We start from the raw sequence: 26,997 nt of genomic DNA, 5'->3' as shown, positions 1-26,997 counted from the left end.
GGTATTAGAATCCAGTCTGCAGATCGATAAATGCAGATGGCTGTGAAATGACATCACACTACTGGCATCACCTGGTCAGCGAATCACATGAATGAAAGGTGAACTTTCACACCATTCCATACTTCAATTTACTATTGGTGGCAACCTATTTTACACCATGCATGATTTTCTCTTCCATTGAAATGAATGGCAAAGGAAATTAGATGTGGTGTATTATCGGGCTGCTGATTTACAATGAGCCTGTTTCGCACTACTAGCGAAGATCAACTTCATCCCTGTATTTTTGCAGAGAATAAGAGGATTATATTTTCTCGGCTGATGTAACATATTGCTTAAGACAGAAATAGTACAGTACCAGCAGTATGCAACTGAATAAATTTGAACATAAAAGAACACCTTATGACACCCTTATCTTCGTGAGTCGGATGAGCCTATCTGGAATCTCTGTTAATTTTGGAGAGTTCCAAATGTAAATCAGTCTCTACAGTCAAGCGGCTTCTATACTTTCTTTTTGATATAATTAAGGAAAGAATAACTCACTTCACACAGATACATTGAGGCAAAGTAGACAAGTATCTCAATGGATTTTTGGAACAACTCAGGGAACTCTTTGAATTGAGAGATTAAGAGGCATGACTTTAAAATTGTCCGTCAAAACAGAGTCACCAACGCAGTCTATCAAATTCTCTTTTAGACTCATGGGACTCTTGGTCTTTGTTACAAAGTCCTCTGAAAATGAATTTCGAAGCCTGCTAAACTCTACAATTCATTTGTCTTGCTTTCATTCATTGAATTATTTGCAAAGCCGAGACAAATCCTCCAGATTTATATCTTGACCGACATTTTGCAGTGTCCATAATAACAAAAAAACAATGTCAGAAACATAGATACATTGGGCCCAAGTTTCCACAAGAAAAAAAACGGGCGCCCCTCCGAGCTGGGCGCTCGTTTTTCGCGCCTAAAAAAATCCTCGGTATTCTCCACCTACTTGCTGGTCCTCTGGCCCTCGGCGCAGCCAGCACGAGCTGTGGGGGGGGGCGGAGCCAGGTCCCTGCGCTGAAAACAGTGCCGGGACCTCTGCACATGCGCGCTACAGTCGGCACGCAAGTGCAGTAGCTCCAGGCGCCGAACTGTGTGGGAGGGGCCCGAAGCACGCAGCCCCTAGCCCTGGCTGAATGGTCTCGCTGGGGCTGCGTGAATGAGGCTCCTCCCACGGCCAGCTCCTGCTCCCCCCCACCAGACCCGACACTCGCTACCCCCCCCCCCCCCCCCCGGCGGACCAGACCCGACACCCGCTTCCCCCCCCCCCCGACACCTGACCCCCCCCCCCCCACCGAGACCCGCTCACCCCCACTGACCCGACACCCGCTCCCCGACCCGAGACCCGACCCCCCCCTCTCTCCTCTCTCCTCTCTCTCTCTCTCTCCCTCTCTCCGGCACGAACGGCTGCAGAATTCTCCCTGGCTGAGGGTTTATTTAATCTTTTCTTGGCTTATAAATGTTTATTCAGGTTGGATTTATTTGTATAATATTTGTAGAAGTATAAATAAGGATTTATTGTCGAATTTAATGAGTTCCCTTCCCCCCACCTCGTTCTGGACGCCTAATTTGTAACCTGCGCCTGATTTTTTAATGTGTAGAACAGTTTTTTTCAGTTCTACAAAAATCTTCACTGGCTCCATTCTACTTTAGTTTGGAGTACATTTTCACTGTGGAAACTTTCAAATCAGGCGTCAGTGGCCGGACACGCCCCCTTTTGAAGAAAAAATTCTGTTCTAAACTAGAACTGTTCTACCTGACTAGAACTGCAGAAAAAAAAATGTGGAGAATTGCGATTTCTAAAATAGTCCGTTCTCCACCAGTTGCTCCTAAAAATCAGGCGCGAATCATGTGGAAACTTGGGCCCTATGTCTTACAGAACATAGCAACTTTCTACCAAACATTTTTGGCAAAGCTTTGTACTTTTTTGTGCATGATGTCAACGTTACAGTTCTTACCTTGCAAAGAAGCAGAGTTCATTGAGCCTGTCAAATATATTGGCCAAAAAGCCCAGTAAAACTTGGCAGTGCTGGTCGTGGAAGTGAAATGGTGATTCAGAGTCAAATCAAAAACATGCAGCACTCATCCCTAAGTTTGCAGATACTTGCCAAAACGTTACCACGAGGCAGCCATTGAACTTCTTTGATTACCTTCATCTGCCCTTTCACTTGAAAGAGATTTTGTTTGAAAACATCTCGTGGTTTATCTTGAGGACACGACGTTTGGTCTCCAAGTGGCGTTTTAGTTTGCTTGGTTATATGCTATCCGGCGAAACAACATATTACGGTTGACAATTTTTGATAAACCAGTAAATGCAAATCCCAAGTCCACGAAAGGAAGGCCGTTTTTCCAATTGTTCTTTTGCCCTGCTCTACTCGTTCCTTACACAGGATCAACAACCTCAACTTTACGCTTCAAAAAACATTCCATTCCTTCACAATTATCGAACACCAAATGTCCCAGTCACATCAGTTTTATAGCACGCTGCATAGTAACATCATGTACAATAGGTCCTATGAGCAGCACAAGATTCAGAAGCGCCAATATATAAAACACTCGGAACTGTGCACCTGAAGGAGCTCGGATTGGTCCATTTTCCACTTCTAGAAACCAGCGGGAATTCAAACATTCCATGCTGCACGGAGATCACACTATGCGAGTCTGCATAGTGCATACATTTTCTTTGAATTTCAACTTAAATTTGCTCAGTTTATTTAAAATGTAAAGAAATTCACAGACTTTTGACTAGGTGAGGGTGCATCTGTGGCTTTCCTTCTCGTCCAGCCTGGTCCTCCTCACGCCCTACCCGATAAACTTGTTGTGCCCCCTAGACTGGGAACCTCTGCATTGGGCATTCTAACCTCCCAAGTACCTTTCCTCCCCATGAGGTTGCCCACCAGATGACCCATGTGGGATTATGAACAAGAAAATCAACGTGCCCATGTGACAAAGTGCACTGGTGTGATAACGGTGCAAGCTGTTGGCACCTGCTTTCTATATGGCTGCCTCCATATTTTAATACAATTAATCTCAACTCCCTTGGATTGTTTTTAAACACTATTTAAATAGTACTTTCACCCCCTGCCTAGGATAAGTTTAATATTCCCAAGAGAGCTGGGATAGGATCGAGTTAGGAGATTCAGATGTCAGCAGATCTGGCAACATGAGGAGAGCATGATTAGCATCTATGAATAAAAATGAGTCATGTAAACACTATAAGGAAGGAATACAAATTTACAAGCCTCCATGTCCCCCCCCCGTCCCACTCCCCACCCCCCAAATTTAAACTCAATATGAATTAAAACTACTTTGGATCCGGACTTTTATTTTTAAACATTAACCCTCTACTTAATCACAAGAGTAAAAATATGTTTACTGCACAATATCTGATCTTGAACAGCAATACCAATCTTAAGCGCAGGTAGATAAATCTGCTTTGCCTTCAGTAGGATTATGGCAATTTGGGACAAAGCTGGTGTCTGAATCACCTGAAGCTGGTTGGATGATTCATAGCTTTTTAAACTGGCTAGGAATGCTGATCAGTCTCATTGCATTGGTGAGCAGCAAGTGCGTGCAGATCGCCAAAACATCACAAAGACATTATATACAATAACAACAATAAGCCCCGGGAGCAGCACAAAATTCAGAGGCACCAACAATATGTGAAAAGCTCTGTCTGATGTACTTCCCCTTGTAGCTGTTTATATTTAATAACACTCAGACCGAGAGATACTACATAAAAAATGCAAGAACATATCAATAGGAGTAGGCCATACAGCCCTTCAAGCCTGCTCTGCCATTCAATATCATGGCTGAACTTCAGCATCAACTCCACTTTCCTGTCCTATCCCCATGTCCTTTGATTCCCTTAGTGCCCAGGAATCTATCGATCTCAGCCTTGAATATACTCATCGACTGAGCATCCACAACCATCTGGGGTACAGAATTCCAAAGATTCACAACCCGTAGGCTTGCAGTCCAATCAAGTATCTATGTTATTAGGCAAATAATTTAACTTGGTAATAATCAGATCTGGGGGCCTCCCACTTAAAAATGTTTGGTGTGACTTTTGTGCACACTTGACTTTCCTAATGCAGATAGTTCTTTCGCTGTTTGGTGCGCTTATCTTCTCCCAGGTGAACTGGCTCTGTATATCTTGCACTGTGTCTCATGCCAAACCCATCATCCACTGCAACTTCTCCATCACACAGCCCAGGTTTCAGCCATTTTCTGCCAATTGTTAGCTGCTTACTGCTCAGCCTGACGTTTTACCTCCAGCATCTACTAACTCTTGACTCTTTCCATCTTCTATGTAGTGGTAAAATGCTTCCTGTATCATTACAGAATGAGACACCATCAATTTCCTGCAGACAAACCACACCCTATATGGGTGTGTGGCCCATCTGCTTTCTTTCTTAATCAAATGCGGTGAATGAACGTGATTCTATATGGGTGTGCAGCCTATAGTTGTAAAAGTATAGTATTCACTGCTAGAAAAGACAAGCAGCAACCTACTGGCATTCAGGCCTTTGCCAATGCTTCTCTAGCTAGCTACGAGAGAGTAGGCCAGGATGAGTCACTATCTACTTTCCATTCGCATGTATCCTGGTGACCGAAACATTTAGCAAACATCTGGATGTTGCGATAGGGCTTCCTTCCGTATGGATGAGCAAGGATGGGCTCTGTCTGAATATATTTTGCAATCAAAAGGGCTCAAAAGTACAATCTGTTCTCGTTACATTGCTGGATTCCTTTCTGAATAGACCGTTGTTGCTGTGTTCAAAGCAAAATAAATTTCGGGAGGAACTGCTTCACCCAAATTTTTTTTTATTTTTTAAGATCAATCAGCAACCATTCTCAGAGTTCGAACACAAATTGCAGTGTTCCTCTTTGATGACATCACTGCAGCATGCTCTTTTGCACACCCTGCTAATGATTACAGAGCAGTGCCCTGAAACAATGCTCTTATTCCAAAGCACAAATCTGTTTAAAAACATACTAAGGGGAGAAGTACATCTCCTCAGTTTAAATACAGTATAAAGGCAATGTAAAAGTGCCACGCCTTTTAATTTACACTCAAAGTGTTGACTAAATTTTACTCCAATAGATTTTTTTTAGATCCGAGCGACCAATATGAAGTGCACACTCTCTCCACATAGGGCCATGCCCCATTTAACCAAGTCCACAGAACTTAGATGCAGGTTGACCAGAAGCAATGCCTAGGGACCCTCAAGTGCGTGCAGAGCTGCCGCTCGAGTTTCATCAGCTAAAACCTTGTAGCTTACCCGCAGAGAACCGGGTAAGTTTCCTACTACTTGTCTAGCCAGGACCACCCTACTAACTAGGTCACCGGATTTCAGTCATTTGAAGCCAATTTTTTTTTTTTTTTTAAATAAATTCGTGTCCAATCGTTCCAATCGTTACAATTCTTTGTCAAACGCCAGAGGTCACCCTGCACCAGTCAAGGATCACTCTGCGCCAATGCTCTTAGCCAAAAGGCCTAGAGCCACTGCACCGTTCCTGGAAGTACTGCAATACCAGGTTCGTGCCATGGAGGTGGATGGGTCAGGTCCCCCACACACCTCCGTGGAGGTGGATGGGTCAAGCCAAGCCAATTGGGAGGAATCCCAGTGACAGGGTGTACCCATTTCAGGCCTCATTAATGAGCCAAGCTGACTGGTCTATCAGCAGTGCTTTGGAATAGTTACAGACCCGGACTGGGTTAGGAATTGAATTACGAAATTTGCTTCATAATGGATTAACTCAGTTCCAATCTTCCACCATCCGAGACCATGTTCACCTGCCAAGGAGGGCAACTACCAGTTAGTCATTAGTCGACAACTACCAAATGCGGGGTTGAGTCCTTGCTAGATGGACAGGAGTTGCAAGATGATTACCTCATGTGCATGAATGCTTTGCCAACATCCTCCTGACTACAGCATGGTGTGGAGCTCCTGGCCTGATTCCTTTATATATGGGCACTTACTCTCTCACCCAGGTAAATGTCTTCCAAGCAGCTGTGATCCGAAGTCAAAGGGCTTCATTAACAGCCATCTGCCTTCAGTGTGATGCAAGAACCTACACAGTCATGCCAGCCAACCTTAATGTCCTAGATATCTACGTCCAATGTTGTGTACCAGGCATGTTGGGACAAGGTGAAAGTTAGTTTAATCTGATTGCACATCCTTAAACATTCTGGTCTTATCTAAAAATAAATCATACATGTGTGTCACCTGTGGCTCAGTGAGTAGCACTCTCGCTTCTGAGTCAGAAGGTTGTGGGTTCAAGTCCCACTCCAGAGACTTGAGCACAAAAATCTAGGCTGACACTCCAGTGCAATGCTGAGGGAGTGCTGCACTGTCGGAAGTGCCGTCTTTTGGCTGAGACGTTAAACCAAGTCTGCTCCCTCGGGTGAACGTAAAAGATCCCATGGCATTATTTTGAAGAGCAGGGGAGTTATCCCCGGTATCCTGGCCAATATTTATCCCTCAATCAACATAACAAAAACAGTTTATCTGGTCATTACCACATTGCTGTTTGTGGGAGTTGTTGCGCGCGCAAGTTGGCTGTTGCGTTTCCCAAATTACAGTGACTACACTCCAAAAGTACTTCATTGGCTGTAAAGTGTTTTGAGACATCCAGTGGTCGTGAAAGGCTCTATATAAATGCACGTCTTGCTTATTCATCTATCACCCCATTCCTTGTCAAGCTCAACTGGCACCCTGTCCCTTGAAGGACAATAAGTTTTTAGAATGTAATAGACCAGAATGTAAAAGATAAATTAGGGTCTCAACAGGGATCATGCAGCTAACTTGAGTGATTTGATGGAATTTGCTAGTCTAGTGCGGCTGTGTTTTGTTATCGTATAAAAGGTAACTAAGTATATTGAGAGGTGCAGACTTCTAACCTTTTGTTTGAAAAGCATATTATTTTAAGCCACAATGCACTACGATACATGCTGGCCAAAGATGGAGGTAAATGAACGTTTGAACCAAAACTGACTCCTGCAGCACTTGACCAGTTTAATGGAATTGTTAGCTCAACTAAAAGGAAGATATACGTTTGTTCCAGAGTTAGAAATTCATCTCAGTAAATGAAATATAAGTAGAAACATATTTGCTTATTAGTTAGCAATTGAGATTATTAACTGTTATTGAAAAGGTATACTTTGACTCATTAGTTGTTCCTTATATGGAATTGTTTTTAACTTTTTTTGTCTAATCAGATAATGGATAGATATACTAGTGATCACGCAGCAGTGATTAAAAAGGGTGTATAGGGAGATGGTCTGTACCTAGGCAGGGATCTGTGGCGAACCTCCAGCGAGAGAGTGACTTCGGCTGACCGGTTAAGTACTATACTCTAAGTATGGTTGCCCCATTATAGCATGTGTACATAAAATGTCTCAATGTTTCTAACTGCGTCTGCTGCTCTTCCAACTCTAGTCTACATTGAGCGGACGGAGGGAACCGCGCAATCAGTGGCAGAACCTTCAGCCATCTTGCTCCTGCCATTCTGGAATTCCCTCCCTAAAACCCTACACTTGCTAACAGTCCCCACCTTAAAAAGCCTTTTGATCATCTCTCCCACCACCCCCCCCCCCCCCCGCAAACTTAGGGAGAGAGTGACTTAAACTTGGAACCTACAATGATTCAGGTTAGAATAGCCCAACAGGGACAATCTCGAAGACCAGGCCAGCCAAAGGTCAGCCAATTGTTTATTTAGGGAGTAAAAAACTTTTATAGCTTAACATTTGTCCAATGGAGAAATTGAAAGATTGTAGATTGAAAAATAAAATGAAACACTTTTAAATACTTAATCCTTCAACAGTATAAAATGGTAGACAAGTAATACAGTACTTTAAATGATTTGATAGTGAATTAAATACTTGTACTCTGCTCCTCACAGTCTTTAATACTGCACCGAATCCTCCTTGTATGTAACGAATACACGCAAGGGTTCAAATCCAAATTTGTTTCAGCAACACAGCCAACCTCTTGCATGCGTGGTTGATGCACTACGTACTCCACTGTCATTTTTACATTTAAAATCTTGCTCTGTGCCCTTCTTTGGCCATCCCATGTCACTCAGCATTCCCTGACCAAGGTTGGCAGTTAATCTTTTCCCAGGCTTCTGTAACCAACCAATGGGAAGTGAACTAGGGCAGCCGAGAATCACTCTGGGTAGGTTGTGGGTTGCACTCGAGACTGGAGCACAAAATCTAGGCTGAGGGAGCGCTGCACTGTCGGAGATGCAGTCTTTTGAATGTAATGTTAAACAGAGGTCCCCATCTGCCCTCTCAGGTGGATGTAATCGATCCCAGGGCACTATTTTGAAGAAGAGCAAGGGAGTTATCCCCGGTGTCCTGGTCAATATTTATCCCTCAATCAAATCATTAAAATAGTTTATCTGGTCATTATCACATCGCTGTTTATGGAAGCTTGCTGTGAGCAAATTTGCTGCCATGCTTCCTACATTACAACAGTGAATACACTTCAAAAAGTACTTAATTTGCTGTAAAGTACTTTGGGATGTCCGGTGGTCATGAAAGGTGCTATATAAATGCAACTATTTCTAACTTATTGTGACTTCGCTCTTTTTCTCAACCAAGAGAGGTCAGTTTGGTTGGTTTGGTAGAAGCTGGCAGAGACAGAAGGTTATGATATCTCACACCAGGCTTTGAGTACATAATCTAGGCAGACACTCCAGTGAAGTACTGGGGTGTGCTGTATTGTCAGAGATGCCATTCTTTGAATGAGAAATTAAACCAATTTCCTGTAGTTCAAGTGGATGCTAAAGATTCCATGGAACCATTTGAAGAACAGAACAGAATTCGCCTGATGTTCCAGCCAATATTCCTTCCTAACCCGACAGCATCAAAACAGATTAACTGGTCATTCATGTGTGGTTTTTGGAATCTTACTTTACAAATTGACTGCTGGATTGGCCTACATTCCAATAGTCACTCCACTTAAAAAGTAATTCATTGCATGTGAAGTACTTCAGGATATTTTAGCAGAAGATGCCAAAATACAAGTCTTTTACCTTTTTATTTCTTTCCTTTCCCAGTCCATGGGGAACTGTGGATTTATCAGACCACAGTGAAACACATGCAGGTACCTGAACTGGATACACCATAGCTCAAGATATTAAAGCTACTGTTCCAGTGTTGTGGTAGGAGAAATTGCAATAAAATGTGGTAAATAGGTCATGCTTTAATTTCATCTGAATATTTAGACGCAACTTATTCAGGTGCACAACCTGTGACTGAATTTCACAGAAATTAGAAACCCACAAGGTACATTCGGACTATAACATGGATATTAAAGAGGGACTAGACAGCTCAGTGGATCAGTCATAGACCTTCCACCTCTGGTACCTGCGTACAAATCCAGTCCTGACCTTCCACCTCTGGGACCGGTGCACAAATCCAGTCCTGACCTTTCACCTCTGTGACCTGCGTACAAATCCAATCCTGACCTTCCACCTCTGGGACCTGTGCACAAACCCAGTCCTGACCTTCCACCTCTGGGACCTGTGCACAAATCCAGTCCTGACCTTCCACCACTGTGACCTGTGCACAAATCCAGTCCTGACCTTCCACCTCTGTGACCTGTGTACAAATCCAGTCCTGACCTTCCACCTCTGGGACCTGTGCACAAATCCAGTCCTGACCTTTCACTTCTGGGACCCATGTACAAATCCAGTCCTGACTGATTGGATGAACATTTCCTGTTTACTGGCTGTAAGAGTACCATGTGAAATAAGTTTATAGACAGTCTCAGACCACTTCCTGTTCAGCATGAGCCCATAGCACAACCCAGCTCAGTGCTAATTGGCAATGTTACTTACAAAGGCCACAACTAGTGTGGGAAATGGAAAAATGGAGGACAGAAATCAATTTGATGGAACAGTCTGCACTTAAAAACAATGTTGTTTTAAATGCTTTAAACAAAATAATAAGATGTTTCCTTTTCAGAAATAGCAGCCTGGCAAATTACTCTGACATTTCAGTGTCTATCTAGTGGGCTCCAAGTACATTCAAAACACACTCATTCTCCTGAGAGAATCAGAGAATGAATCACACAGCTGGTGAGAATGATAACAAAAGTCTCCTCTTTCTCACACGGCACTGATCTCCTGGAGTCTGGAATAAGTTCAAGCGCGAGCTATTTGAAACAACAGAACTTCTGTACATGCATTCAGTTCAACTTACCAGAAGGGTTTATGAGAGCTACTGAATAGACTTTGATTCTTTTTCCAAAGTGAAAGACAATCCTAAGATCAACATTTTCCCATGATTGAGGTACAGCGTAGCCTCATTTACACAACTGTACACTTTGTAGCTGGTTTGAGGGGAAAAACACTGTCCCAATGTAGATGATGCAGAGATTTTATTCTGACATGGGCAGAAAAATAAGCACAATCTCCTGTTTGCAGATTTGCACCATGAAGCTAGATTAGTATAAATATCCGATAGACACCACGTCATTTTTTTTTACTGTAAAGACAAATGGCACATGAAATTATCACCCTGCCATAGAAACCAACAGGATTGCAAATACCAGGTATGTGAATCTGGAGATCGTTCTCGGGTAACATACACAGAAAAGCAATCCCAACAATACAAACTAAAATGTGTTCAAAATGTTAAAAATTGAGAAATTGCACTTTACCAACTTAACTTTTCGCTACACAGCTTCACTCTTTCCATTGCCAACATGCAGTGCTTCTACGACAGACCTGCCCGACAATCAATTGCACATCAAATAAAACCCAAGTGGTTGGGGAAAAAGAACCTTGTATTTTTACAGGTTCAACAATCCCCAATTCACATCGTTCAAGAAATCCCAAGGCTATACAGCAACATTCAAAAACAAAGACAAAAATAAGCATTGCTGTGAAAGTTTACCCAAAATAGACATTAAAATTCAAAATCCAAGCTGATGGTTAAATTGAGCAGTCCCCACAAGACTTCAACATGAATTACACTATTATATAAAGCAACTTTAAATTTGGCAATGTAATGCCAAACAGTTGCTGAGATGGATAAGCTTGTTTATTAGTGAGTTAGCAATTCTTCTGCTAATTCAATCCAGCTACAGTTGCCAAGACTTCACTTCAATAAACTGAGCCAGATTTTCCCACACAACATTCAATGTGACTAGTGTCCAACCAACAACATATTATTGTATAATGTTTCATAGCCCTTGGCTCATCGCATGGAAATAGATACACTAACCCCTGCCCACCACCATTACGGTACTCATCATACTCACAGAAGAGCGGTGCAGATGTAAGTTTAAGACATGCAACACAGCTAGGGAGATACAACAATGCACATCAATACTGTCTAAATTACATAACCATAAAAAGAATTTCAGCAAGAAAATACTTCATCATAACCGGTTGAAAATATTCAATCTTCTATCTGAAACTCAATCATACCCAAGGTTTTAAAAGAAAAGAAAATTATAGAACTAACCCTTCCTACTCAGAGAAAAATATACTGTGGGAACCAGATAGAAAAAACCCAGAATGTGTTCGAGCCTCAACGGCAGCTGGTATTGATGCAGACGCTTACCTCGTAACCACTTCTCTATTCCTATGGATGTTGCCGACTTTCTTCCACACAACACGAGGACATTTTAACAGCTGATCCCTTTCTGCTTACTACAGCTCATCTTTTAGAAACTGTGACGCAAATGCAAGTTTAAATGAGTTTTAAGGGCAATGGCTATTTTTAAGAAACAAAATGTGTGTGAATGCAGCTGAAGGACATCTTATATCAACAACAGCATATGGTCCCAACACCTGGAGGGCTGCACTCAGCTACAGTAACAGGTTAGAAATTAAGGGCCATCTACAGTCCAGCTCCAACCTGCGAGCCTAGACCCGATGTCCTTGTTCCAGTGTACAACATGTACATATTAAAGTTGCTGAGGAGACACAGACGGTTCCTCATTAAACATGGGGAATGTGGCCCTCTCCTAAAGAATGCAATAGTTCTCGTTTCGATTGTCTAGCTCACCACAATCAAGTTTTAGGGTTATTCTTTATTCTTCATCTCCCCTCCGAGAACCATTTTCACTACTTCTGGTCTCTCTGAACCATGCGTCTCCCGCAGCTGACATACAACTGGCTCTCACATCTTTGCAACCCTACGGCCGTTGAAGAACATGGCCATGGTTGATTCTACAATTTTCACCTTTTTAAAAATTTATTCATTCATGGGATGTGGGCAGCGCTGGCAAGGCCAGCATTTATCACCCATTCCGAACTTCTCTCGAGAAAGTGGTGGTGAGCCGCCTTCTTGAACTGCTGCAGTCCTTCCGGTAAAGGTACTCCCAAGTGCTGGCTTTGTCGCAGCGGTTTGGTACAAATGAGTGGCTTGCTAGGCCATTTCAGAGGGCAATTAAGAGCCAACCACATTGCTTTGGGTCTGGAGTCACATATAGGCCAGACCGGGTAAGGAAGGCAGATTTCCTCCCCTAAAGGACATTAGTGAACCAGTTGGGTTACTTCCTTTCCTGAGTCACATGACCCCCACACAATGCCTCCCACATCAGAGCTACTGAGATTAGTAATTCAATTTTGCATCTTACCTCTCTACGGGGCTGCTCAGCACTCTGTCCATTCTCTCTCAACTCAAAATGCAAATAGTGTTAAAGTTGAGTATTTATAATCAGCAGTCTATACAATTTAAAATATTTGAATTGATGAAACAGGTTTGGATTTAAAAAAATAATGATATCCATTTGAAAAGAACTATGTTATAGCCTTTTCCTTCTTCCCCCACTGAATGCTGATTTCAGAATCGGATACAGCAAGCGACTGCAGCTCCACGAAGGAAAAAAAAAAATCAAAATTGCCAAACCCTTGGTACAGGGAAAATCATTCTAGGAAAAACAAGCACGTTTTATTATTCAGGGAATCACGGTTATGTGAAGATGCACCTCAATAAATATATCAATCATGGTTTCTGCTTGCTGAGTCAGCCAATAGTACACGAAACCACAGTACACACAATTTCCTGATGAGTCTGGGCATCCATTTATAAATATTTAGGAGTCTCAAGATGGTGTTGTCATCCCACAGCTATCCACTGGGGTAACGTTAACTCTGACCCATTTAGTAAATTAAAGCCTGTAAATGACTAACTGCATGAGTAGGTGTGTTCAGCGTTGGAGGGGAGGTAATGTCCAGTCTTGCTGCATTCTTGATTCAGTTATATCCATTGTAGTCCCAAGCCCTGTGGTTTCACAGCTTTTAACTATTACAGAATTAAAGGACAGCCTGATTCACAGAAAACAGTAGGGCCAATTTACAAGGGCACAATGGTCACAAAGTTAAAGCTCCTGTGGAAATTTACCTGTGGTGGGCGAGGGCTGTTCCTTAAACAGAGAGAACCCTGCTCTTTTGATGGCTGAGAGTGTTTATCCAGCAAGTAACTGAGCCACAACAAAGATAAGACATGCTAGTGCCGGTGGTAGATGCAATTCAATGTGGGCAAGCTGAGGTGATACAGTTTGGGAGAAAAAACACAAGGAATGGGTAGACTCTGAAGGGTGTAGATGAACCTTAAGTTTGACGTTAAGGTTCAAATGCATAATTCCCTGAAAGTGTGGGTGTAAATAGATAAAGCCATGAAAAAGGATCATAGATTTTGGGGTTTTATAAATAGGGACAAAGTACAAGAGTAAAGAAGCAATGATAAATTTATACAAAATATTGGTTAGATCAGTTAGAGCTGCGTGTGCAGTTTTGGGTGTGTCATTATTTTCCAGAGATGGAAAACTATAGTTATGAAGAGAGACTTGAGTATCTGGAACTATTTCCACTGAAGCAAAGCAAGCTAAGAGGAGAAAAGAAACACTTGCATTGAAATAGCACATTTGACGACGAGCACCAGACGTCCCAAAGCGCTTTACAACCAATGAAGTACTTTTTGAAGTGCAGTCACTATGATAATGACCGGGTAGTCTGTTTTAGTGATGTTGATTGGGGGATAAATATTGGCCAGAGCACCGGCTGAATGGAGTTTTGGTAGAGTGCATGGGGAATGCCTATTTCCCCTGGTTGGAGGGTCAGTGACAAGGTCTCATCAATTTAAAATGATCACAGAGTGACCAGTGATGGTTAGAGAAATTTCTTCACAGAGGATTGTTGAAACATGGAATGCTTTACCACAGGGAATGGCTAGGATAGAGTCTATAAATATGTGAAGCAAAGGATATAGGCTATGGGGGAGAGTGAGCTAGTGGGATTAGTTTTGGATTGCTCTAGGGAAGAGGCAGCACAAACACGATAGGCCTAATGGCCTCTTTCTGCATTGTAAACTTCTGGGGTTCTAATTGAAGGATGACCTCTAACAACATATTTGCCCAGATTTTGCTCTCAGCGGCGAAGAAATGGCGCTCACCGTTCAATGCGCTGGATGCTGCCCACAGGCTTGTCGCGGGCTTGTCAGTGGAGATTTCCTCTAATCGAGTCTTTTCTAGTCCTGTGCCCTCTAAAGGGGATCTGTGGAGTTTATGAACAGGTCAAGCAACAGCTAGGCTCTTCAACCAATCAGACTGAAGTATTCTCACCGAGATCGCAGAGTCCAAACCAGGAAATATAAATTAGATTTAAATGAGGTCCAGAAAGCAAAATGAAAATTGGGAAATGCAGATGGGATTAAGGGAGAGAGATAAGAGACAGAAAAAGTAAAAAAATATATATTTTAGTTTAAGTTTAAAAAAAAATCTCCAACACTAAATTTCTTGAGGAAATTAAACTCTGCATTTGTAAAATTAATTTTTTCAGGGCCAGAGAGCTTGTTCAGTAATAATTAACGTAATTAAAAAAAACATTTACTCCTGAATGCACCAGCCCTAACTTTTTTAGCCAAATTCAGTGCGGAACTAGAAACATAGAAAATAGGTGCAGGAGGAGGCCTGCACCGCCATTCAATGAGTTCATGGCTGAACATGCAACTTCAGTACCCCATTCCTGCTTTCTCACCATACCCCTTGATTCCCCTAGTAGTAAGGACTTCATCTAACTCCTTTTTGAATATATTTAGTGAATTGGCCTCAACAACTCTCTGTGGTAGAGAATTCCACAGGTTCACCACTCTCTGGGTGAAGAAATTCCTCCTCATCTCGGTCCTAAATGGCTTCCCCCTTATCCTTAGACTGTGACCCCTGATTCTGGACTTCCCCAACATTGGGAACATTCTTCCTGCATCTAACCTGTCTAACCCCGTCAGAATTTTAAACGTTTCTATGAGGTCCCCTCTCATTCTTCTGAACTCCAGTGAATACAAGCCCAGTTGATCCAGTCTTTTTTGATAGGTCAGTCCCGCCATCCCGGGAATCAGTCTGGTGAACCTTCGCTGCACTCCCTCAATAGCAAGAATGTCCTTCCTCAGGTTAGGAGACCAAAACTGTACACAATACTCCAGGTGTGGCCTCACCAAGGCCCTGTACAATTGTAGCAACACCTCCCTGCCCCTGTACTCAAATCCCCTCGCTATGAAGGCCAACATGCCATTTGCTTTCTTAACCGCCTGCTGTACCTGCATGCCAACCTTCAATGACTGATGTACCATGACACCCAGGTCTCTTTGCACCTCCCCTTTTCTAATCTGTCACCATTCAGATAATAGTCTGTCTCTCTGTTTTTACCACCAAAGTGGATAACCTCACATTTATCCACATTATACTTCATCTGCCATACATTTGCCCACTCACCTAACCTATCCAAGTCGCTCTGCAGCCTCATAGCATCCTCCTCGCAGCTCACACTGCCACCCAACTTAGTGTCATCCGCAAATTTGGAGATACTACATTTAATCCCCTCGTCTAAATCATTAATGTACAATGTAAACAGCTGGGGCCCCAGCACAGAACCTTGCGGTACCCCACTAGTCACTGCCTGCCATTCTGAAAAGTCCCCATTTACTCCTACTCTTTGCTTCCTGTCTGACAACCAGTTCTCAATCCATGTCAGCACACTACCCCCAATCCCATGTGCTTTAACTTTGCACATTAATCTCTTGTGTGGGACCTTGTCGAAAGCCTTCTGAAAGTCCAAATATACCACATCAACTGGTTCTCCCTTGTCCACTCTACTGGAAACATCCTCAAAAAATTCCAGAAGATTTGTCAAGCAAACACAGCAAGTTCATGCAGTTGGCAATGATTTTAATGCCTAGTATATCGGCGGGGATTGCAACAGTGCACCCTTTTTGGCCACACTTTACCCAACCCATGCCAACTTCTGGATTTCTGCATTTTTTTAAAAATTTGTTCACGGGATGTGGGCATCGCTGGGAAGACCAGCATTTACTGCCCATCCCTAATTGCCCTTGAGGTGGTGGTGGTGAGCCACCAGGTTAACTGCGCATGTGCATACTCCAGAAGGTGCCATTAGATTTCCTCCATTATAACGCTGAGCGCGGATAGCCTCACCATTATTCTCATCTCAAATTCTGGTCCATAATTTCCTTTGTACTGCACTAGAGTTAGCTTAAATTATGCACTCAAGTCTTGGTGTGGGGTATTAACTCCAACCTGCTGACTCCATGGTGACAGGGCCACTAACCACATCAAAGCTTTAAACAAAATATCTTTCTGCATTCACTGGACTGATTTTATAGTGCATTAACAGAATAATTTAGCACACAGAACAGCCACACCCTATGACAATAAGCAGCCACTGTTTTATGGCTATGCCATTTAACAACGCAAGAAAGCACAAAATGAGAAAGCACTATTCATCCTTTGAAAGCCATTCTCCCTTGACAGACCACAACTATTTGGCCCAATAAAAACACTATACTTTACCCAACCCATGTAATCACTTGGAGGGAGAACACGCCACCACAAAAATAACGGTGACATTTCTCTCCTGGCTATCAATCCAAACACACAATGATCACTATTCAAATTACATTCCACAGATGGCAATTATAGTTCCGCGATTTATAGTTTTGCTTTTTCTACAGTGCAGGAATCATGATGTTTGCAGAGAATCAACTAGCTCTATAAAGCACATATCCCTGAATTCTGTACTACCGCCCTTCAGTTTTCCCATCACAGTGCATATTTAATAACTGGTTTATATCTACAGTATTAACACCACACCATCATTTTAAAGATCTGGATTGCCTCTAACTTGCTTTTGATACATGAAAAGCCTAGGGTTCTGATCACAAGTCATTCTCGCCACTTTTCCCTGAACATTCTCCAATGAATCAGTGTTCTTTTAATAAAAAAGCCCGTTGTTTCTCTTTACAGATACTGATGGACCAGTTGTGTACTTAGCATCTTCTGTTCCAAATTTCTAGCATTCAGAGTCTCTTCCTTTTCATCTTTAGCATTCTTTAAAAAAAGGCAGCGTACCTAACATTTCATGCAATATTCTAAATCCATCTTTCGGATGAGACGTTAAACCGAGGCCCTGCCTGCTCTCTCTCTCAGGTGGACGTAAAAGATCCCATGGAAACTATTTCAAAGAGGCAAAGGGGAGTTATGCCCGGTGCTCTGGTCAATATTTATCCCTCAAATCAATTGAACAAAAACAGATTATCTGGTCAGCATCACATTGCTGTTCACGTTTCCTATATTACAACAGTGACTAAACTTCAAAAAAGTATTTCATTGGCTATAAAGAACAAATTGAAAGCACTAATAATTACTTTTAAAAAAATTACAAATTTAATTTATTAAAAAATTAACATGTATTAACTTTTAAATCCAATCATTTATTAACTTAATGGAGAAACGTGACATTCCACCAACATAAAATTAGTTTTTCAGGGCCAGAATGGTTGTACCCTGTATAACTCAGATCACCTTTAAAAGCCCAGTTACGCCTCATTTGAATACGTCTCACTTTTTATGGGGTTTCAGAAAAGTGGAAACTTTCGTCAGATCGTCATTTTGTCCGGGGGTGGGGAAGCAGTGAATTACAGACAGCAATTTTGGCATTTCACATTAGGCTGCGCAGGCGCTAAATCCTGAAGTTGTGGTCAGTTTCAAAAGCGAAATGACAGCAAACGCTACCAGTTCGGATGGATGTCCATACAATGGCTCTGAATGGAGTGGGAGTGGATTTTCTTATTCGATGATTTACGAGTATCGTAATGAGGAAAGCATGATCCTGAATCAAATGGCGGAGTAAGTTGAGCATTATGCAATCTCATAAGCACCATGGATCTAGCAAGCCTATGGGAAGCCAGATGCCTCACAGCAGCTGACTAGCAAGCGATTCACTAATTCAGGTGATCAACTGACGAGATTCCATAGCCCAAAAGATCACAGAAAGGTGACCCCAAGGATACACGATGAGATTCAAACCGAGTGACAACATAATAGGAGGAGTAGGCCATTTGGCCCCTCGAGCCTGCTCCGCCATTCAATAAGATCATGGTTGATCTGATCTTGGCCTCAACTTCACTTCCCTGCCCGCTCCCCATAACCCTCGACTTCCCTTATCATTCAAAAATCTGTCTATCTCCACCTTAAATATATTCAATGACCCAGCCTCCATAGCTCCCTGGGGTAGAGAATTCCAAAGATTCACCACCCTCAGAGAAGAAATTCCTCCTCATCTCTGTCTTAAATGGGCGACCTCTTATTCTGAAACTATGCCCCCTAGTTCTAGATTCCCCCAAGAGGGGAAACATCCTCTCTGCGTCTAACCTGTCATGCCCCAACCTGCTCAACTTTCTTCATAAGACAACCCCTTCATCTCAGGAATCAACCTCATGAACCTTCTCTGAACTGCCTCCAATGCAAGTATATCCCTCCTTAAATAAGACCAAAACTGAACACAGTACTCCAGGTGCGGTCTCACCAACACCCTATACAGTTGTAGCAGGATTTTCCTACTTTTATACTACATCTCCCTTGCAATAAAGGCCAACAATCTATTTACCTTCCTAATTACTTGCTGTACCTGCATGCTAACTTTTTTCATGTACTAGGACTTCTGGTCCAAGAGCGAGGTGGAGTGTGCAAATGGGAAGACTGAATGCTTCACAAATAGGAGTCTGTGGGTGATACCGATTGCGAGGGATCAGAGATTTGTCTTGTTTCAAATCCCTCAAGACTGTGTATTTTAAATATTTCCTTGTGGGGTTCTGATAGTCTGCCAGCTTGTGGCCACTTTAATGGCCCTGAAATTATGGTCAGAGGCTTCTTTCAGACGAACGCCTCCGATCGGAGAATTTTTCCGAAAGTACTTGATGGTCCCGGAGGTGTGTGGAATTCGGTTGGGGAGGCCTTCACTTCTTGCGCTGTGAAGCGCGCTCCCATCCTCCAGGTTCCCATGCAGAAGATGCAGTCACGTGTGACCGTTCAACCAATCAGGTAAAGTATTCTCAATTAATAGCAATGGGAACTCCGTATCTACAAGTTCTCATTGCTATTGAGAAAAAAAAAACCAAACACCAAATAAAAAAAACAAAAAAACCTCAATTAAAATTAATTGAAATTAAAGTTAATAAATATCAGGAAAAAAAAAACACGAGTTTTTAGAAAGTTTTTAAAATTATGGTTTAAAACAAATTTAATGTAGCGGGCAGGGTTTTTAAAAATAGTGTTTTTAAAATTGTTTTTTTTAATGTTTTAAGCGTGTTTTAAAACTTTTAAGCCTGTAAAAGTAGGCTATGGGTAAATACCGCAATCTTGCCCATGCAAATGTCCTCAGTCCCGATATGCGGATGATCGGTCAAGCTGGAGTTCGACAGATCGGAAAAGCCGGTTTTCAGCGCACGTGCATTGTGCACTGAAAACCGGCTTTTGCGATGCCTTCCAGAGTCCGTACAGACACAAGGCGGCTGGAATTTCTGGGCCAATTTGTGCACCCAGACAAGCAGCTTGTCTGCGGAATCCCAAAATACATATGAATTATCTTGTGGCGATGCCACTTCAAAGGCAGATGAGTCATTTCTGCCTATGTGAATTGCTCAACACATGTTAGGTGCAAAATTCAACAAGGTTTTAGAAACGGTTGATATTAACACCAGGCTGTTACTTGGTTACATGGCCTTTACAATATTCCCATCAGAGGTTCTTGACTATGATTTGAACTTATGTTACTCACCTACTAACCGGGGAAAGTTATCAGTCCCTGCCCTAAGCTCATAATCCCCCCCAACACTCCTCTCCTCCTTTACGACCCTCTTTAAAACTTACCTCTTTGACCAAGCTTTTGGTGACCTTTCCCAAGATCACCTTAAGTGGCTCGCTGTCAAATTTTGTCTGGTAACTCTCCTGTGAAGCATCATGGGATGTTTTATTACATTAAAGGTGCTATATAAATGCAAGTTGTTGTTGTTACGAGTTGCTTTGTTTCACAATTGTAGATATATCAGGAAAACCTGTCAGCCAAGTTTGTGTGCCTTTGAAATCTATTAATAAGGAACAATGCAATGCACAGGATCAGAAAAGACCATTTTGGTAGATCTGGCTGGCCCCAGACTTCAAAACAGAATATAGCTCACGCATATCCCTCAAATAATTTTCTCACTAGTCAATTCCAAACACCACCTTATGTGTGAAATAGTTATATTTGATTTGTAGATTCATCATCCCTCTTCTGAGCTTTATCCTATACCCTCTTGTCGTCATTCTTGGAACCATGGTAACAGTTTTAGGGCTCATATTGTTAACTTTAAAGATCTTAAATACCTTAAAAAGATCCATTCACAGTCTTATCCTCTACTGTGAACCAAGTTAGTTTCTGTAGTCGCTCCTCCTAGCTCAAATGTCTTGTGCCAGGTATCAGACAGAAGGCCCATTGCTGCACCTTTTCCAATGCCTTGTTATTCTTCTGTCTTCCTGCGATATGGTGACCAAAACTGCACATAGCACTCCAGATGAGGTTAAATTTTAACACAAAAGCAAAATACGGCAGATGCTGGAAATCTGAAATAAAAACAGAAAATGCTGGTGATACGCAGCAGGTCAGGCAGCATCTGTGGAGAGAGAAACAGAGTTAACGTTTCAGGTTGATGACCCAGCAGATCTGGGTCATCGACCTCAAACGTTAACTGTTTCTCTCTCCACAGATGCTGCCTGACCTGCTGAGATTTCCAGCATTTTCTGTTTGTTATTAGAGTTAAACATTGCCCTGTTAAATAAAATCACTTCATGCACAACTGTCCAGAGAACCCAGAGAAACACAAGCAGAGTGAAACATGGCACAATGATCCTACATTAGAGATTGTGCTAAGACCAGGAGCAAGCACTGATCCTGAAGTGCAGTCTGACCCAGCAGGATCATTCCAAACAGGGAGAGGTCATTAGTTTAACAAAGGTGCACAAAGTAACACCAACTAGTCAAAAGCACACCTCATCCTCGAGGAGGCAACCTTATCTCTTTTAACAATGGATCTGGCTAAGCCGACTGACATCACTTTACATAAATGTACTGCAGGAAGCATCCTCAGATATTGGCTGTTTTGACAACAAACTTGAACGTAATCAATAACATAACCTTGACTGACTTTGCTGGCAAGTCTTACTGGGCCAAGTTGAATTTTCCAATCTCGTAAAAGGTTGAGTATTATATACAGTTAGCAAAAGAACCTGCCTCAAGAAGCATACATGGAATTCAATCCGGAGAAGTGTGAGGTAATGCATTTGGGGAGGGATAACAAGGCAAGGGAATACACATTAAATGGTAGGACACCGAGAAGTGTTGAGGAACAAAGAGACCTTGGAGTGCAGGTCCACAGATTCCTGAAGGTAGTAAGCCAAGTAGGTAAAGCAGTTAAGGCAGTATATGGAATACTTGCATTTATTAGCTGAGCACAGAATACAAGAGCAGGGAAGTTATGCTTGAACTGTATAAAACACTAGTTAGGCCACAGCTAGAGTACTGCATGCAGTTCTGGTCACCACATTACAGGAAGGATGTGATTGCACTAGAGAGGGTACAGAGGAGATTTACGAGGATGTTGCCTGGACTGGAGAATTTTAGCTATGAGGAAAGATTAGATAGGCTGGGTCTGTTTTCTTTGGAACAGAGGAGGCTGAGGGGGAGACCTTATTGAGGTGTATAAAATTATGATGGGCCTAGATACAGTGGATAGAAAGGACCTCTTTCTCTTAGCAGAGGGATCAACAACCAGGGGGCATAGATTTAAAGTAATTGGTATGAGGTTTAGAGGGGATTTGAATTCACCTAGAGGGTGGTGGGGGTCTGGAACTCACTGCCTGAAAGGGTGGTCGAGACAGAAATGCTCACCACATTTGAAAAGTGCTTGGTTGTGCACTTGTAGGGCCGTAACCTACAGGGCTACGGACCAAGAGCTGGAAAGTGGGATTAGGCTGGATAGCTCTTTGTCGGCCGTCGCAGACACGATGGACCGAAATGGCCTCTTTCCTTGCTGTAAATTCCAATGATTTTATGATTCTTTAATCACAGCAGAGTGCTTCTTCCTTCAGGGTTCCTACATATACTTGCAGGCTCCCTTGATTGGTCAATATGATAATCAGCTGCAAAATCACAACAACGTGCTTTTATATAGCACTTTTAACAGCTCTCTAGGGCAGAGAATTCCAGATTTACAACCCTCAGAGAAGAAATTCCTCCTCATCTCAGTTATAATATACATCACACACATACACGAATACATTATATATATGACATTAACAGTAAAAGCTTATTTCCAAACTGTAAATTTACATCTTCTGACTCTTGTAAGCTGTGGATCAGTGGGTAGCACACTTGCATCTAAATCAGAAGGCTGTAGGTTCACGTTCCACTCCAGAGACGGGAGCACATAAATCTAAGTTGACACTCCAGTGCAGTGCTGAGGGAACGCTGCACTGTCAGAGGTTCTGTCTTTCAAATGAGACGTTAAACCAAGGCCCCGTCTGCATGCTCAGGTGGACGTAAAAGATCCCATGGCCACTATTTTGAAGAATAGCAGGGGAGTCATCCCCGGTGTCCTGGCCAATATTTATCCCTCAATCAACATAAAAACAGTTTATCTGGTCATTATCACATTGCTGTTTGTGGGAGCTGTTGTGCGCAATTGGCTGCCGCATTTCCCACATTACAACAGTGACTACACTCCAAAAAGTCCTTCATTGGCTGTAAAGCTCTTTGAGATGTCCGGTGGTCGTGAAAGTCGCTTTATAAATGCAAGTTTTTCATTCGTTATGACAATGCTGCAATCACCATAACAGGAATGCATAGAACTGCAAAAGACCACTGCGGTCCATCTGGCCAGTCCAAGTATATAATAACACAACAGCCAAGCCACACTCGCTCTGTCCTCAGTTCGATCCCCTGCTGGTCCTGACCCAAATATGGCAAGATAGAATTGTATTTAAATTAGAAATTTATTGTTCTGAGGCTGGTACTATATAGCATGTAGCTGGAGTTATGAGCCTTAAAACAACAATTGTTAATGAAAATGTTTACATAGTTAATTGACCTCATTAAGAAAAGACAACCATACAAATAATCTGCTGGGTAGAAACTGCGCCTTGAATTCTGAAAGTCCTGAATGGAATTTGATTCAATGCACATGGCTAAAGGAGCTCAATACAAATCACAACACATCCTTCTGTTGAAGTCGTTCAACATTCTGCTCCCCCACACCACTTTCAATCTTGTTCAGCATAACTGTGCTACTTGCCCAACTGAAGATAGAGAAGTAATCTGTTACAAAAGCAAAATACTGCGGATGCTGGAAATCTGAAATAGAAAATGCTGGAAATACTCAGCAGGTCAGGCAGCATCCGTAGAGAGAGAAACAGAGTTAACTTTTCAGTTCGATGATCTTTCGCCAGTTCTGATTTCCAGCCTTTTAAGAACTACACCAAAAGACTAGCCGTATAATTTTTCTTCCATCCACCGCAGGAAAGTTTATTACTCGAGTTGGCAAGATAAAACTACAGTATCTGGAAAACTAACATGCTACTTACTAGTCCATGGCTTACTGTGCTGCTACATTACTGGGCCGTCCAAGTCTAACGGTACTGCTTATCCATGACATCTTTCATGAATAGTAGAGCGAGCAATGTAAATCCAAACCACTTGGGGACATTATCTCACTTCAAGTTTAAGGTTGCAGGTACACATATACAAACTACAGAATACACTCACTATGGCTTTTCCAGATATTACTTGCAATGCTTACACTGAATGTAGTCATTTGCAATTTGCATCTAAATATGGCTAATTTACCTTATTAAGCAAAAACAGCCCGACAAATGTTCTGGTAAGCAGACACTGTGCCTTGAAAATGAAGATCTGATATGAAGTTTGATTCATTAACACAGCTTAAGACAGTGATCACTTCTTTGTTGGATACTGACTAATGCTGCAACTTCAGTCAATTGCGCCTGTACTTTTTGCTCCACAACTTAATATCTTTTTTCCACACTCCCTCAGCCTATACCATGTGTACTGAGTCAAGTCCGATTACTGGTGTCTGCAGCTTCAGTGTTCTATGAGACATCTACACAAAGCAGCACACAAAAGACAGGGATGGGGAACAGAACTCAGCTGACTTCAGAAACCATTGTGGTCTTTTGGTTTCGAATTTCCTCTAAACTGCTTGACTGCCTTGTATCTTCACCATAAGTCGTCATTGTTCTCATCTTGTTCAGCAGAAATTTTTTATTAAAGTCCCACTTGTTTCCCATTAACCTGCATGTTAAGCAAGCAAAGCTATGTTATAAGAACATCCTGCTTCATGGAGGAAAACAGTGAAGTTCTCATAGGAGAATTTTATTGTAGATGTAAATTATTTCCAACTTTGCTTCTTATAGTCAGTTATGCTTTAGTTATATCCTGTACACAAGGCTGCTTAAATGTTTTTCACCAGTTTTAACCTTTTGTCATATTCTGTCCAGTGTAGTATTTCCAATTTTGCCTCACTCACCGTGTTGCTGGTTGTTATCTGTACTCAGATGCTCTGTGTGTCAGGCAGACAGCCTTCTGTGCTCGATCCCCACCAACTCTGGGCACTTTGTACTCTCTCAGCGCCATAGGAGCAGTTGCTGGCACTGAAATTTTAGAGACATAATGAATCAGAAAGCTAAGTGACTTAATGGTGAAGATAGTAAAGTACTTGGTAAAAGTTTATCTGATTATTAGTGGGACTCCATTGTCGCCTGTACTCTATCCTAACACTAGCCATCAGCAACTCTCCCCACTCCAATATTTTATTCTTTATCCATGTTCATTAATGATTGAAAGCAAGTCCTTCAACAGATTTTTTTTTAAAATACAATCTTAGAACAATGCAAACCATTCTAAAATAGTTTTGTTACTACTGAAATTCATCCCCATGTACACAACAGAGCTGGTGTGATACCATACAAACAGAACACAGCAGCAACACCGAGAGCAGCTCCTATACTGTACTTCACAGTAAGGTATCTCCTGTCTCCTGGCCACCTCAGAATTTACGTCAGCAAAATAATTTCTACTTGGGAAAAGCGAACCCGTAGAAGACAATGTCAGGATCATTCTGCTCAACAGCTTACACTTGAAATACAGACTGACATAGTTTCCACACCAATTTCTTACCATCTTCCATTCAAAATGCACAAAGATGTTTTACTGCACATGTCAACCTGACACTTTGGTCTCTCATTACCTTATTTATAAAATTTGACTAGCTTATTAGAAATACTAATGTAGAAGTCACACTGTTCTACTAATATCCTGCAATTTTTAAGCTGTACAGCAAACTATTGCTCATAATAGTACAAACTTCTCATCCTCCAATTCGTAGGTCAAAGTGTGACAGTGCACTTTACCCCCTGGATTCACTGGAAAGTGAAAGCGTTATTTCCATAAACTGCTGGCTTATATGAACTTTTGTCCTGGATATTTAGTGACAGTTTAAGACAACAGAAAACATATAAGAATGAAAAATGGGCCATTCGGTTCACCAATGTTGTTACAGTTTACAGGTATTAATCGAGTTCATTGAAAGTCAGCCATGAGATGGGATATCAACAGATTATGAAAATAAGATGGTTGGGAGGGTGGGGGTATAAAACAAAAACAAACAAAAAAAAAAATCACATTTTATACAGGGTTCCCGATTTTCAACTTAAATCTGCAAAACCCGACAAACCACCCCATCCAAAATAAAATGAATTAATGCATGAAATAACTGACTACATGCATTCTGCCAATAAACTTTTGATTATGCTATAGAAAAATCAACAGAACTCAACTCGAAAGTCAAGCTCCAAACCCTGACTCAGACATTATTTTACTGCTTGCCCGCACAGAAAATGGAAGGACAAAAATCTCATGGAAACTCACGGTTTAGTGCTTACATAGGATATACGGCATAGAAACAGGCCATACGGCACAACCAGTCCATGCCGCCATTTATCCTGCACTCGAGCCTCCTCCCGTCTTTCCTCATCTAACTCAATCAGCATAACCCTCTATTCCCTCATGTGCTTAGCTAGCCTCCCCTTAAATCATCGATACTATTTGCTTCAACCACTCCCTGTGGTAGCGAGTTCCACAATCTCACCACTCTCTGGGTAAAGATGTTTCTTCTGAGTTCCCTATTGGATTTCTTGGTGACTATCTTATATTGATGGTCTCTAGTTTTGCTCTTCCAAAGCTGTTCCAATGGCTCAGAGTTAGCCTCGGTCTCTGAGCTAAAAGACCAGAGAGGTTCCAGGTTCAGCCTAGTCTGTGCCAAGTCAGCTCTCAGCTGGAGTAGCATTTAGGGCCACTGAAATTGGCCACGGCAGCCCAGGGATCGGGAAGGGAAAATCCAATTGTTATTACTGTACACCGACGCTTACTGGAAGTGCAACAGGTGAGGACAGGAGCTGGCTTGGTTGCAACGACCTTGAACAATCACTATCGAGATTCACACACAAACAGCAGCTTCATGGGCACGATACCAGAACACAATTCCTGCCTGCAGAGTTGTACCTCAGTTATACAAACCAACACTTTCAG

General features: G+C 42.1%; 2 protein-coding genes across 7 annotated transcripts in view; both read right to left on the bottom strand.

Annotated features, from left to right (window-relative positions):
• LOC139233189 (volume-regulated anion channel subunit LRRC8A) overlaps positions 1-26,997 on the bottom strand; it is a 50,795-nt gene that overhangs the window by 9,220 nt on the left and 14,578 nt on the right. Inside the window, exon 1 of one of the 5 annotated variants that reach the window (XM_070863821.1) lies at positions 24,938-25,022. The exons of the other annotated variants lie outside the window; for them this stretch is intronic. The gene's annotated coding sequence lies outside the window, so the exon portion shown is untranslated. Of the gene's footprint in view, positions 1-24,937; positions 25,023-26,997 lie in introns of those variants that run through there. 5 annotated transcript variants of the gene reach the window in all.
• LOC139233187 (volume-regulated anion channel subunit LRRC8D-like) overlaps positions 1-26,997 on the bottom strand; it is a 69,769-nt gene that overhangs the window by 28,563 nt on the left and 14,209 nt on the right. The window contains exon 1 of one of the 2 annotated variants that reach the window (XM_070863818.1): positions 24,938-25,018. The exons of the other annotated variant lie outside the window; for it this stretch is intronic. The gene's annotated coding sequence lies outside the window, so the exon portion shown is untranslated. Of the gene's footprint in view, positions 1-24,937; positions 25,019-26,997 lie in introns of those variants that run through there. 2 annotated transcript variants of the gene reach the window in all.

Source organism: Pristiophorus japonicus, chromosome 20 (genome assembly GCF_044704955.1).
Source record: "Pristiophorus japonicus isolate sPriJap1 chromosome 20, sPriJap1.hap1, whole genome shotgun sequence".
NCBI lineage: Eukaryota > Metazoa > Chordata > Chondrichthyes > Pristiophoridae > Pristiophorus > Pristiophorus japonicus.
This window is presented reverse-complemented; position numbering and strand designations above follow the sequence as displayed.